A 12849-nucleotide genomic window follows, 5' to 3' on the forward strand; every position below is an offset into this window, starting at 1 on the left:
CAGTGTCAATGACATGAGAACTCTCAGCAAGAACAGATAATTACATAACATGAATTCATCCTCATGACAATGACTCTAATGATAGGAAATGGAACAAACTCAGCATTCTATTTACATTGACAGTGCAGTCTCAAAGCCTGAAATTGCCCAATGTCTTTTAAATAAAGAAATACAAAAATTACTGACTGCCTTACAGTACTTTCAAAACACCTCTCTGCCAAATTTAAAGTTTACCAATAAAATATCTCAATGTGAAATTTGGAAAAGACACAGCAATTACTTCATGGCACTATTGAGGGATATAATTATAGAGCTGTCACAAAATTAAGCAGAAACAATGAGCTAATTAATGTCTTGGCCATATAACAGTGAAGGATTGGTTAAAGAAAAATATTATTTAGTAAACTACTACCGAACAAACCTAACTGGTCTCGTACTCTAGCTCTGCAGGAACTGCTACACCCCTACAACAGTACATAAAAGCAAAAAGACCCCTCTCTCAATTTTGTACTTTCACATATATCAGGAAAAAGTAGAGCACAGTAAAGGCAGCAGCACAAAACAGCCAGTTCCACAGCAGGAATGCCAGAATCTGCACCATTTGAGGCACACTTCACAGCCCCCCACAGCCCAGCAACTTGCAACTTGGAAAGCTTGGTAGAACTACAATCACCTCTTAGCTCTGACCTACTAAGCAAGTCCCATACCGGATTTGTAAAAAAAACTGCCAACACGACTTCTATGACCCAGATATTTTGCATAATACACATAGTTTTAGTAGTAGTAGTACTAGCAATAGTGTTTTAAAGGTTATTGCTGTACTGTTTTAGCTCTGGCAGAGTTGCTTGGGAAGGCAGTGCAACCTCCCACTGACTTCACTGGGCTTCTTAGACAGATCCTCCTCATCAGCCATGTTTTTATCTTGAGCATATTTCACAGTTTCCGAGAATGTTTTAGCAGAAACACCTAACGGTGACATGACATCTGAATTTAACATATCCAAGTGTACTCAGTTCACAAAAACTGGATAAATAATAGAAAAAAAAAAAAAAAAAAAAGAGGCAACAAGTGCCTCCAGTTGCACACATGTTACTGCAGTGTGCAGAAATACGGTATTGCCCTCAAATCCGTTCTCGAAGATTTACATCCCTAATCAAACTGTGAACCAACTGTCAACAACAGTGTAATGGCACCGACATACAAATCCCATAGGCCAATATTTTCTTACTTTAAAGTATATGCTATTTTCAAGTCAGAAAGTTATACTGCAAATTCCATACACCCGCTTTCCTTTAAAAGGTAGATGGTTATGAATAAACCACTATTACTGTAATTAAAAAAAAAACAACTTTCAAATCAAGAGATAGACCTGTTGAAATTCTTTTTTTATCACCTATGGTATATATCAATGTCCTTCATAAAATCTGGGACTTGCAGAATTCAGATCATCTTACAGCATTAGATGGATGGGTATTTATAAACTAAAATCAGGAAAGATCAGTGTCTGTCTCCAGACTAGGAAGTGTGCATGCTAGCTATTATTCTGCTCTTTCAACTTGTAAGCCAGAGGCACAAAATGGGAGGAAGGACTACTCTGCATTTAAACCATTTTGCCATCAATTTATGTATTACAAAGCATTCATGTATCCATCCACACCACTGAAGCTGCAAATGCGGTTTCTGGTAGTGAAAACATATGCATCCTGTAATTCCTTTACCGTAACATTTACATAATATATTTTAGAAATATAAGGTTCTGTATTATACTGGCACAGGGGAATTTCAATCATAAAATAAGTGTCATTTCCCACATGAATCTAAAAAGAAGTTCTTTATCTTTAAAAACAACAGTAACCTAACGATCCAACTTAAAACTCCAAGTAGTATTTTTTTAAAAAAAGAAAAACTGAATTGGAATAACCAAATGCTATTTGTTAAAATCAGTCTTATGTGGTTGCTTCAATTAATATTAATTTTGAACACTGTGTTTCCATACAAAGACATTTGAGAGACCATAACAAAATAACTATGCACTCTTCCAAAAAGCACAGAGCTATTTATTAACCAGCCTCTTGCACATTAAAGACATTTTGTTTGATTAACTGCACACATACATAAGCCAAGTGATGCAGGAGCGGAGTGAGATGACCTACGTCAGCAGCATCAAACCAGGATCAGCCTCCCACAAACCCAGCACCATGTCTGGGGCAGCACAGGGAGAGCAAGCACGGTGGCCGGCACATCGATCACTCCGAATCGCCTGCTCCATCTCATCCCCTGCCACCAGCAAGGTACATTTCACACCCAGAACACTCCCTACTCTCTCCTGCATCACACACCTGCATGACTTCAGAATTCTTGTTACTTGTCTTGCCTGTTTTAGTGGAAGCAGGCTGGAGGTGCCTGTTGGTTCTGCAGCCAAATGGTAACACGGGCTGTCCCGCATGTGGCAGGTTTTGGGCATTTTCCTCAAGAACACAGCCACATGGCAAACCTTGGGATGAGTCCCACAACAGATTCAAAACCGGGAGCTACTTATAACAATGGCAAAAAGGACACATGCACATCAGTGGAAAACATTCCCACAATGACAGGTCATTATTAACTTTACATGTGTGAATATATATATATAAAATGTTTTATATATATATATGTATATATAAAAGAACCATGATTATTAGTATCATCCATGACAACATCTAGAAAAAAGCAATGCCCATGACTCAGCAAGGGAAGCAACCGCTTTCCTCTAACATCAAATTCAGCTGATGCAAATGGTTTCAGGGAGGAAAAGCTACCCAGAGGAGCTCTCCCTCACGAGGGATGCTGCAGACACCCAGTCTAGAGCTTCTTACAGCTCGGATGCCTTAACATCTACTGCACAGTGAGGGAAAATACACTGGCACCTTATTACTGCTACGGTTCTCACTTTTCACAATCAGATACATTATTTTTCACTTCCCCTTCAAAAGCAGCTGCTGCGGGGTCCTGGTTGCAAAGGGTGGCATTTTCCTTCCCCAGAAATAGCTGGATAAAGCAGTGGGTAAAATGAGCCTTGAGAGACCACCCTGGTGAGAACCTCATGGATTAGGGCATATATATATGGTCAGTAGTAACATTATTACTAATAGCATTTGCTCCAGCCAATGAGCTCCTCCACTCAGCTTGGCTAACCTGCCCCAGTCTGGGCACCCCCCTCCCCGTTTGCCCCCATCACCAAACTCTAGATTTCGAAGTTCTTGCCCATTTGCATGATGACCGCTTTGTTGCGTGAATAATTATGAATGAGGAGTCTGGATGCGACCTTGCACATGTCAAATGGATCTGTCCAGTTAAATCTGAACTTAATTACCAGAAGCAGAAAAGGCCATTCACATCACCTGCTCTGAGCTGGCACACCATCTGACTCCCCTGAACCCCCAGTATCCCCTGCTCGCCCCACAGAGGCTGCCTACCGCAGCAGAGCCCATCAGGGCAGCTTCAGCAAAATTCAGCGTGGGGCACCTTACCATCAGCTGCCTGCTGCGTCAACAGGCACGCACCTAGCAAGGCAAATCAAAGTTGTAATTATGTGGATTGCTTCATCTTGCATCTGACTTGAGGGCAAACAAAAAGGGACATGAATACAGATATCGAAGAACACATTATGCAGAGTTCCACTTTCGACAGCAAGCTAGAACTCAGATTTTGATGGCCTGATCACTTCAGCTCGGTAATGGCGAGCTGTGGCAATGCTGTGACAATCACGTGCTTCTCTGCAAGGATGAGAAAATTATAGAAGAACATGTGAAAACAGGGCTGCTGGTGCAGCACGGACTGAAGGAGCGTGCCCTGGCACAGCACCTCCAGGGACCCACACCTCTGAAATCACCCAGTCACAGACAGTCACGGCACTGCCGTGCTGGGGCTGCACAGAGCAGCAGGCACTGCCAGCTCCGTGTGAGGGTGGATGCCTGGCTCCTCTCAACGCAACGTGAGGCATGGGGCAAGGACAGTGCTGGAAAACTACTCCAGCATCTGTTGCAAGACAGGAAATAAAGCTGACTGTTTCTGTTCAAAGCTTTCCATTTCTCAAAGAATCTCAAACCCAAAGTAGAGTATTTTCTGTTTCAATACACTCAGGCCTTACGTTTTATTTATCAGTCATGCCCTTCCAAGATAGTAAAAACTCGTATGACTTAACAGAAAATACAATGAATCTAAAGTAATTTCTTTTCATTATTTACGTAAAAATCGAAATCCTAGACAAAGGTGTCTTAAACTCTCTCTGCTCTGCCACCATCTGAGGTATACAAGATACCTGCTGTGCACTAATACAAGAGCAAAATGATTCTTCAGCGTACAGCCAAAGTAATCAAATTTAGGAGACGTTTTCCTTGATTTAACAGAGATGACTACACATACAGTGCTCAGCAGCACAGAAACATGATGCAAAATTAATCACATCAATCTCACCCAAGCTAAATAAATATATGTGTCTTTAGACACAAAGGAAAAGCTCCAAATTAGTCACTGGTATTAAAAAAGAGGAACAAAACCTGAATGACTATGTTTTATTTTATGAAAGATGTGAAAAATGTCTTTGAGACCATTTTTTAATCAGCATTTGCTATAGTTTATTGTTATGCTTGTTCATCTTGAATCATGGTATTCACATAGCTAACAATAATCACGAAAAACAACGCACTAACAGCCCCTGTTTCAAACAGCTGCTTCTGCGCCAAACCTCAGCCAGAAGAACTGCCATGAGTGATGGAGGGAGCAAGGCCATTCCAGTGTGAGATGGCAGCGAGGTGGCAGGGTTTAAGCCTAGCTTTCCTCCCCCCTCCATCAAGAGCTGGGTTTGGTGATGAATTTTGCTAATGCTCATTTTGTTCATGGAATCCCCAATGCCTGAATGACCCAGCTGGTGTAATGGTGTAACGCTGCTTCAGCGCATGCTTGCATACAACTTTTCTCTCATTTTTAGCCTTTTGCTGTGAGTGATAAAGATGAAGTTAGGGGAGGATGAAAAAGGTATCATTTTTTGTTACTGCAGCAACCAGAAGGTCTGTGCTTACAGGGGAGGGAGCTGCAACACCATCACACCTGCAGCTCTGTGGCAGAAACCCCAGCCGCTACCAGCACAGGGTCTTGGGGCAACCAAGCAAAACCAGCTACAGGGACACTGCTGGTGCAACACACAAAGGCACAGGAGATCACCCACAGGCTGCTATCTCAGCTTAGTAAACTTATATTTAAAAAGAAAACAAGTAAGCAGCAGCCTGGCATGGAAGGTACAGTGAGTGTGTCAGCACCTTCCCCTGCATCACCACAAACGGTAGCTACAGGGGGTTTCCAGCTTGGCCAGTCAGATCTTTAATAATTTTTGTTTCTGGGTTATGGATTGGGTCATAACCCACTACCTTGCTAAGTTTTTGTTTATGGCTGTTGCACGGCTGAGCTACATGAACTACATCTGAGGTCCCATCTTACACAGAATAATCAAGGAAAGTCTCCGAGGCAGAACAAACACAGACCCCTCTGTGTTACTCCCTTGCATCCTAGTTTTCCTCATGGTCTCACATCGTAAGAGCTGCCAGATTGCTCTTGTTCCAACACCACATGCCTGTGCCTCGCTCTTGGCTTGTTCTGCCTCAGTCAGGCCACAGGAGTGGCATTGCCCCCTGCACCAGCCAAACCCTGCGCACAGGTCTCACAGGCTGGTCTCCGGTACAGGCTCCTTCCTGACCGAGAAGTGACCTGTGCCCTTTTTGCTCACTGTGGAGGCAACCTTTCCTATGCTCAACTGGTGCCACATCACAGAACGCATAACCGTCACATTCCCATTAATTCTTCTTACAGACCAAATGGCCTCTATATCCATGCAAGACAAAAATGGATCACTTTCCCTAAAACACCTGCCGCAACAGAATAAAAATACCGAAGCTAGCATGTCAAAGGACCACAGGTGTGGACCAAAAATTTTACACCACTTTTTAAAGTATCTAAAGCATTGAGGTTACATCCCTGTCGTTAGTTACTTTATAAACATTCTTGACTTTTAAACAATCCAAAATAACAGCATTAAGAATGACGCTATAGGAAAACCCAATATTAAAAAGTGCTCAGGCCCATTTAATGGTGCCACTTGTGCCAAGCTCCAGTTCTGCAGCTCCTCATCTTGTTTTCTTTCTAGAGGAGAGCCACGGCAGAGCTTCCCGCTGCCAAGCAGACAGTGAGGGTGCGAGCCCACGTGCTCGGGGAGCTCAGGCAGGCACAACAGCTGAGCCATCCCCCAGCTCCTGGGGCAAGGAGACCCAGTGATCCCACGCTGGCCCCTGCAAGCCCCAGCACTGCTCCGATTAACTCGCAGCACTGCACAGCAACTGTGGAGGCTTGCATAATACCCAAAACATTTCTCATCGTTGCCTACCCTCCACTACTTTTATCTGCTTTCCCATAGTATTTCTCACATGGGAGACTCCTGCCTATCCTCCAGTTCTCCTCAATGCATCCCCTTTCCCATTAACACACCTGTGCAAGCCACCCAAACTGAACACCACAGTGAAGGAATTTTTAGAAAAACATCAAAAGACTACCACCTTCCTTGTACTCTCACTCTTACCTCTAAAAGCCAGTTAAAAATACCAAATATGAAACTTTAAAATTCTACTCTTACAAAACCCCACGGAATATTCGGAATGTAGCTTCTGAAAAGATTTGAGAAAAAGCAGTTTTCATAAAAATGGTGATTAAAGACAGATTGCTTAGAAGTTGTAGAGAACAAAACAAGCCAACAAACTCAAAGCAATGATTTTGCCAGTCACGCAGAAAAATGAGTGAAAGAAGTTCAGATTCTTATATTTTAGTTACCACTGTTAGCTGTATTTAATTAGAAGAACTGAAGAGATCTGCCTCTACTTTTCAGAAAAAGATTCTATCATTAAAGATTTATTTATGGAATATATTTGCACATAAATACAGAAGCACAATAAAATGCTGATAAGCAGCAAGCAAGATATCTTCCCAGGGACTTTCTTCTAAGCAGTCTGCAAAGCTAAGTCATAGCAGCAAGCGCCTGCTCCCAGAACATTTTTAACTGTTCCACATAAAAAAGCTGAAAAGCTCATAATTACATTATCAGTATCATGGGCCCGCTACCTTTGATTTTTCACTGCTTGTGGAAGAAGTCTCAGTCCATTTAAGTTTGCCTAGGTATTTGAGCACTGAAGGATTCCCGTATGAAGTTACATACGGAAAGGATTTCACTGAAAACCAACAGTGATCGTACAACGTCAAGAATGCTGTGCAGGTACTAATAAAGTTGTTCAAACACTGGAAGAAACATTTTTTGTTCCAATTTTTTTTCAAAGCTTCAGAGTCTCACAGGAAAAAAAAAAAAAAAAAAGACTAGAGCTTATTTCTCACAAGTAAATCATGCTGTGTTTATCAGTACGTGCAGCTGACAGGACCTTTCTCCCATGGAAACCAGATGGCACAAGCAACACCGAAACAGCCAGTGTCAGTCAGGAAGGCGAGCACAGACCCTCGGGGATCAGTGAGGAGGAGGAAGGGCAGGCGGTTCCACAGCACCAGCCCCAGAGCAGCCACCATCCTGCCTGCGCCTCTCCAAGCGAACTCGGCAGATGTTGGAGCACCGGCTCTCGGGCGCCTGCGCACCCGGAGACACTTACTTTCTATGGTGAATCCAGGCCTAATTACTGCTGCCTTCAGCTTGGCAACCTGCTCGGAAAACCTGACATATCTGCCTGGTTCAGTGAGCTCCCAGAGCCTGCATGTTCCTCCACGGTGCCCCTGGGAGCGTGGAGTTTAAGGGCTCAAGACCTCGGGTATATCTAGACCCAATTAACGCAGAAAACTTCATTTTCTCCTACAGCATTTTACTTCAATTTAAAAGAAAACCTTATCTCCTTGAAGACTGTGTAGAAGTCACTGCAGCAGATAACGTCACTGCAATGCCAGAGCTAAAGCAGCCTCAGGAGCACGCTCCCATCCCACGTGCCCTGCAGTGGGCTGACCTGACCCACGGTGGGCTTCGTGGTGCACCCATGGACCACCCTCCCCCCGTGCAAAGCGGGGAGCCTGCGGTTGAAGGATCACTGAGGGAGGAGCACCGAGGGCCTTGCGGGACCAAGCTGAGCAGTTCTGATCCCTTTTTTAGAAGGAAAAATTCCCATTAACTTCTCTGGAAGCAGGATTGGGCCCAGGGCCCAAAAATGCTCTGGGTTCCCAAGCCCTTACTCACCGCTCCCAGTCGGACTCGCCTGCACGGGAGCCAGCAGTGCAGTAGGAATGTGGGGAGCCGCTCCAGGTGGCACGGGCAGCAGCGGCTGCAAGAGGCCAGCATCCGGCACCGCGCTGCTCTCATTCCTCCAGCCTGCACCGCCGGCGTCCACACCCAAGCTCGGCCAGAAGAACAATTCCATGCTTCGTACTTGCTGCGTTAAATGCCATGCATATACTTCATAAATGCTGTCTCTCTCTGTCTGTGGGCACGCATAAAGGGTGAACACAGATGCCATCAACTGAGCTTCCCATGCAGGCTCTTCAGTCAAACTTGACCTTACAGCCACACAAGTCAGGACACATTATTTACAAAGCTTTCAACATTTTACTTTTCTCTGCAAATAATACCTGCTCCAAGTTCAAGCCCAAAAGTATTTTGCCTTGCCAGATGATCTGCAACTGTCTCATGACTTACTGCATTGTTATCATCACAAAGCTTAGCAAACTGGGCTGCTAAGTCTATTAATCTTCTGAAACACAAAGTCTGCAACCGTAGAAACAAAACATCTCACTACAAGATACATAAAATGTGGTATAGCAAGATAAGGGGAAAATTCAGTGCACACTCTGTTAATTTTCTTCTGTGCCACAGCAAACAAGACTGACGCGCTTTTGTAAGAACTCTGAATGTAACGCTACTGACAAGTATGTAAGTGAAAAAAACTCCCTTTATCACAGCAGCCTCCCTCAGGGGCAGACAGCAAGGTACGCACTTCCAATAGGAAAAACTGGACCGTATGCAGAAGTTTAAACCACCACCTGTAAATTGAAAGGAAGAACTGACAAAATGAGTCAAACGCAGCTGGGCTAGCAACGGAGGGCCATGCAACAGCTCACTTTTCAAAATGTCAAATGACTAGACATATTTTAACCTGTATAGTACTTATTTATTTTTGTTGTGCTGAAATGCATTCCGATTCAGCCACCGATATACAGCTTGCATATTTATGTCCCCAGATATTTTTCTGTGAAAACAAATACTTGGCATATTTGCCAAAAGCATAAGGTCCTAAGAGCAACACAGGCAGTTGCATGCTTTCTGACAGTGCTCAAATAAGGGCTGGGAGCTCTTTCTCTCCAAGACTGCTCACTGGCAGTGATGAGCAGCTGCCGAGGGATCGGGACTGCAGGACATGCAGACCCAGGGGCTAAGCGGGCAGCCTGGCTGCAGCACACGCTGGCCCATGCCCCATGCTGAGTTAATGCCAATTATACACTTGGCGTAGGGAAATGATAATCCAGCTACACAAAACTCACAGCCAGCTGTGGTTTACTCAGTCCTGGCTTCCTTGGTTTTCCAGTGTAACCTATAGATTCAAACAAGATGAACTTGAAGCGCACTGTTTAGCATCCTAGTGACAGAAGTATTTTTTTACCTTACAAACTGCTGCTGATATTTCTAATTAATGCCAAAAAGCAATTATCCCATTGAAAATTCAAGCTGCACTTAGCGAGGACAGATTATATCCATCGCAAACTTTGGCTTCTTTTCTTTATAGTACATCTAAAGGGAGTTTTCCCAGCTACCTAAAATAAAGATCTCTTGGGTAAAAATATTCTTTTATACATTTGTATGCTGCATTGCTGATTTGAAACATGAGTTATTTCACAGAGTACTAGCTGACAGTAAGTAGACATTAAAAAAAAAAAAAAATTGATCCCAAAGGAAAAGCAATTCTCCTGATAGGTAGCTGGATTTCATCCTGAGGTCAGCATGCATCAAACCCTCATGCAGTCATCAAACAGCCCAACGGGCACAAGCAGCCTTGCACGCGTTGACCTGCACCAGCTCAGCGCTGCTGCCATCGCCGTCCTGCTGCTCCCACTGAAGCTATGGAAGACATTTCAAATCAGCCTCAGCGCAGGACAATTTACTGCTGGTTCTGAATGCACCTAACAGTGTAAAACATTTGTCACTGGCTTTATTCTCCAAGCAAAGTGATGACTAAGACATTCACCCTACACAGACCACTGAAGGGAGAACAGGAAGGGGTGACGTGGACTGCTCACTCGCTTGAACGTCCTTAACAGGAACCACAGTCCCTTATAAAATGCCATATGCAAAACCTTCACCTCTCAATTCTATTAAATGTGTACATTTTTTATCTTGGCATGTATTAAGAGTTTCATCACAAATGTGGCACAGTTTTACTGGTCCCTTCTCTTTCCTTGTTAATTGCGCGAACTCTCATTGACACCAATGGGAATTACAACTGCACATATTCACAGCAGAAGAGACTCCAAATGTCACCAAGGACAGCAATAAAAATCCATTCACGTTTATTCTTTCAGTAAATAATTATGGGGTAGTAGGAGGGAAATATTCTTTACTTTGCTGCATTACTTGGGAAGCTAAGTTTACAACACATAACTGATAATAAAATAAAATGAAAAAATAATAATCATAGGCAACTGCTCTAATCCCTAAGGAACACAAACAGTGGAGACCACTGCATGCACAAGCAAAGGAAAGCCCCAGAGCCCCTGCCTGCCCTGGGTCCTCCTGCTGCCCCCTCTGCCCTGCACGGGGCTATAACTAGCAGGAGGGATCTGAACGTTGAGATCCCTAGGGAAGCAATCAAACCCAGCCAGACTCCACACCTTACAGATGTTAGGCAGATAAAGCAATTAACCAAAATCCTGGACCTACAAACCTGAGCTTTGCTCACACTCCAGCAGATCTCTGAACCCACCGCGTTTGCGTGTGGGGTTATTCTGCCACCACTTACAAATGAACAACAGTACCAAAGCAGATCATTTCGGGCAACACCTGATCACTGACATCAGTACCCTTCCTTGTTCACACTGGGAATCCATCTAACAACACACAAAATAAAACCACAGTAAAATTCCTTCTGGACAGGACTAGTTGCAGGAATGTTTTTAGAAATATCCATAGTTACAGAAGTCATCCCCAGCATGGACAAAAATTATAAAAACATGACAACAAAAGGGAACAGAACTTTGCATTTCATCTTAATGAGCTGGTCTTCAAAGCATTTGCATTTAAAACAGGCGTAAGGCAAAGTTACTGCAAGGTGTCTTTTATAATCCAACAGGTGTGACTTCCTCTGTGTTAGTGGCATCAGAGAAATGATGTGCTAGAGAAATTATGTTCCCAGTTTATACACGCAGTTCCCAAGTAGCAATCATCCTCTATTCTGGACATCAAGAGGCGCTAAGGCTCATCCTCCTAATTACAGGCATTCCTGTGCCATTACCACCTTCGCATTAAAGCTGAAGCAGCAGAATAAAACAAGTACTTAAAGGAAACAGAGACAAAAGCGTATGATTTAATCTGAACTGGCCACAAGACCTTCATCTACACCACATGTATAAGAACCTTTACTGTGGCCACATAAACGATCCTGGACAGTATGGTAAAAAACACACCATTTTACCAGTCTGTCTCCTCTGGGAAACCAAAATAACGGCCCTGTGGACCCTTTTGACTATTTAATGTTTGTTTCGGCTGCTTGATGTGATGCATCACCATGTGTATCACCATATACACCTATGTATACTAGGTGTCCAGTATACTCGGGCTCTAAATTCAGGGAAGTCAGATTTGCATCTGACACAGAATGCAAAGTGATGCAGCTTGGACACTGTTCAAAGGCCACAGAACAACTACACTCACCAGTCCTCTAAAAATCCCTTGGAGAACAGGCTACAGCGAATGACATTACACATTCTTCCCAACAGTATCTTTCTTGCTTGTGAAATTTTGGAACGCTGCATTTTCAGTGCTCCTGCAACATGCAAACTGGACAAGCACCAGAAACCTCCATGCAAAACCAGTTCTAAAAGAAACCAACAGAAGCACCTGCTACTTTCTAATGCCTGTCACTGTGCGGTATTTGTCATAGAGGCATACAAAAATGTTTGTTTATTAACCCTTGGCCTCGCTGTAGGAAGCAGAATATAGATAAACTCGCTAATTACTACCTAGTGATACTACAAGATGATGAACAGCATCTGACACTTTGTGAAGCAACAAAGTAGTGGCATTCAAGAGGTGGAGTAACACAAAACAAAATTAACCTCTTCCCAAAACTGAAAATGAATGTCTACATTTAAGGCCTGATACAGCTTGATTCACACTTATTTCTGATTATACCGTTGAACTTCCCACAGCAGAATGAACTAACAGCTCTTCCAGTCTCAAGTAAAATCAGCAAAACACCCTGAAATTTTTACACGCCCCACCAGCACGGCACCGCCAGCAGCAGCAAAGGTCTGCGTGCCCCTCGCTGACCAGTCCAGCACCAAGCCTTACCAGCACTGCACCCCACTGAGGTGCCTGCCATGCGGCCACTGCGATGCCAAGGCACTCCAGGAACCACGCGGCACCCTACTAAACCCCCATTCAAGCATCTTTCTTAGGATTACGCTTTCGCCATCTCCCAAGTCTCACCAGGACAAACTGGGCCGAAAACCCTCGGACACACTGTATGCTGACGGCAGCCAGCCAGTGAAAGAGTAACTTCTTGGGCCTGACTGCCTACAGAAAAACCTGTGAGTAAAGACTGAATTATGATTACTTCTGCAATTAGATGA

The 12849-nt window shown here is 43.8% G+C and overlaps 2 protein-coding genes across 20 annotated transcripts in view; both read right to left on the reverse strand.

The window, feature by feature from the left end:
- MBNL1 (muscleblind like splicing regulator 1) overlaps nucleotides 1-12849 on the reverse strand; it is a 111573-nt gene that overhangs the window by 86490 nt on the left and 12234 nt on the right. The window lies entirely within an intron of this gene.
- LOC101924933 (arylacetamide deacetylase) overlaps nucleotides 5594-12849 on the reverse strand; it is a 74434-nt gene continuing 67178 nt past the window's right edge. Inside the window, exon 6 of the transcript XR_008749381.1 lies at nucleotides 5594-5608. The gene's annotated coding sequence lies outside the window, so the exon portion shown is untranslated. The remainder of the gene's footprint in view (nucleotides 5609-12849) is intronic.

Source organism: Falco peregrinus, chromosome 12 (genome assembly GCF_023634155.1).
Source record: "Falco peregrinus isolate bFalPer1 chromosome 12, bFalPer1.pri, whole genome shotgun sequence".
Lineage (NCBI taxonomy): Eukaryota > Metazoa > Chordata > Aves > Falconiformes > Falconidae > Falco > Falco peregrinus.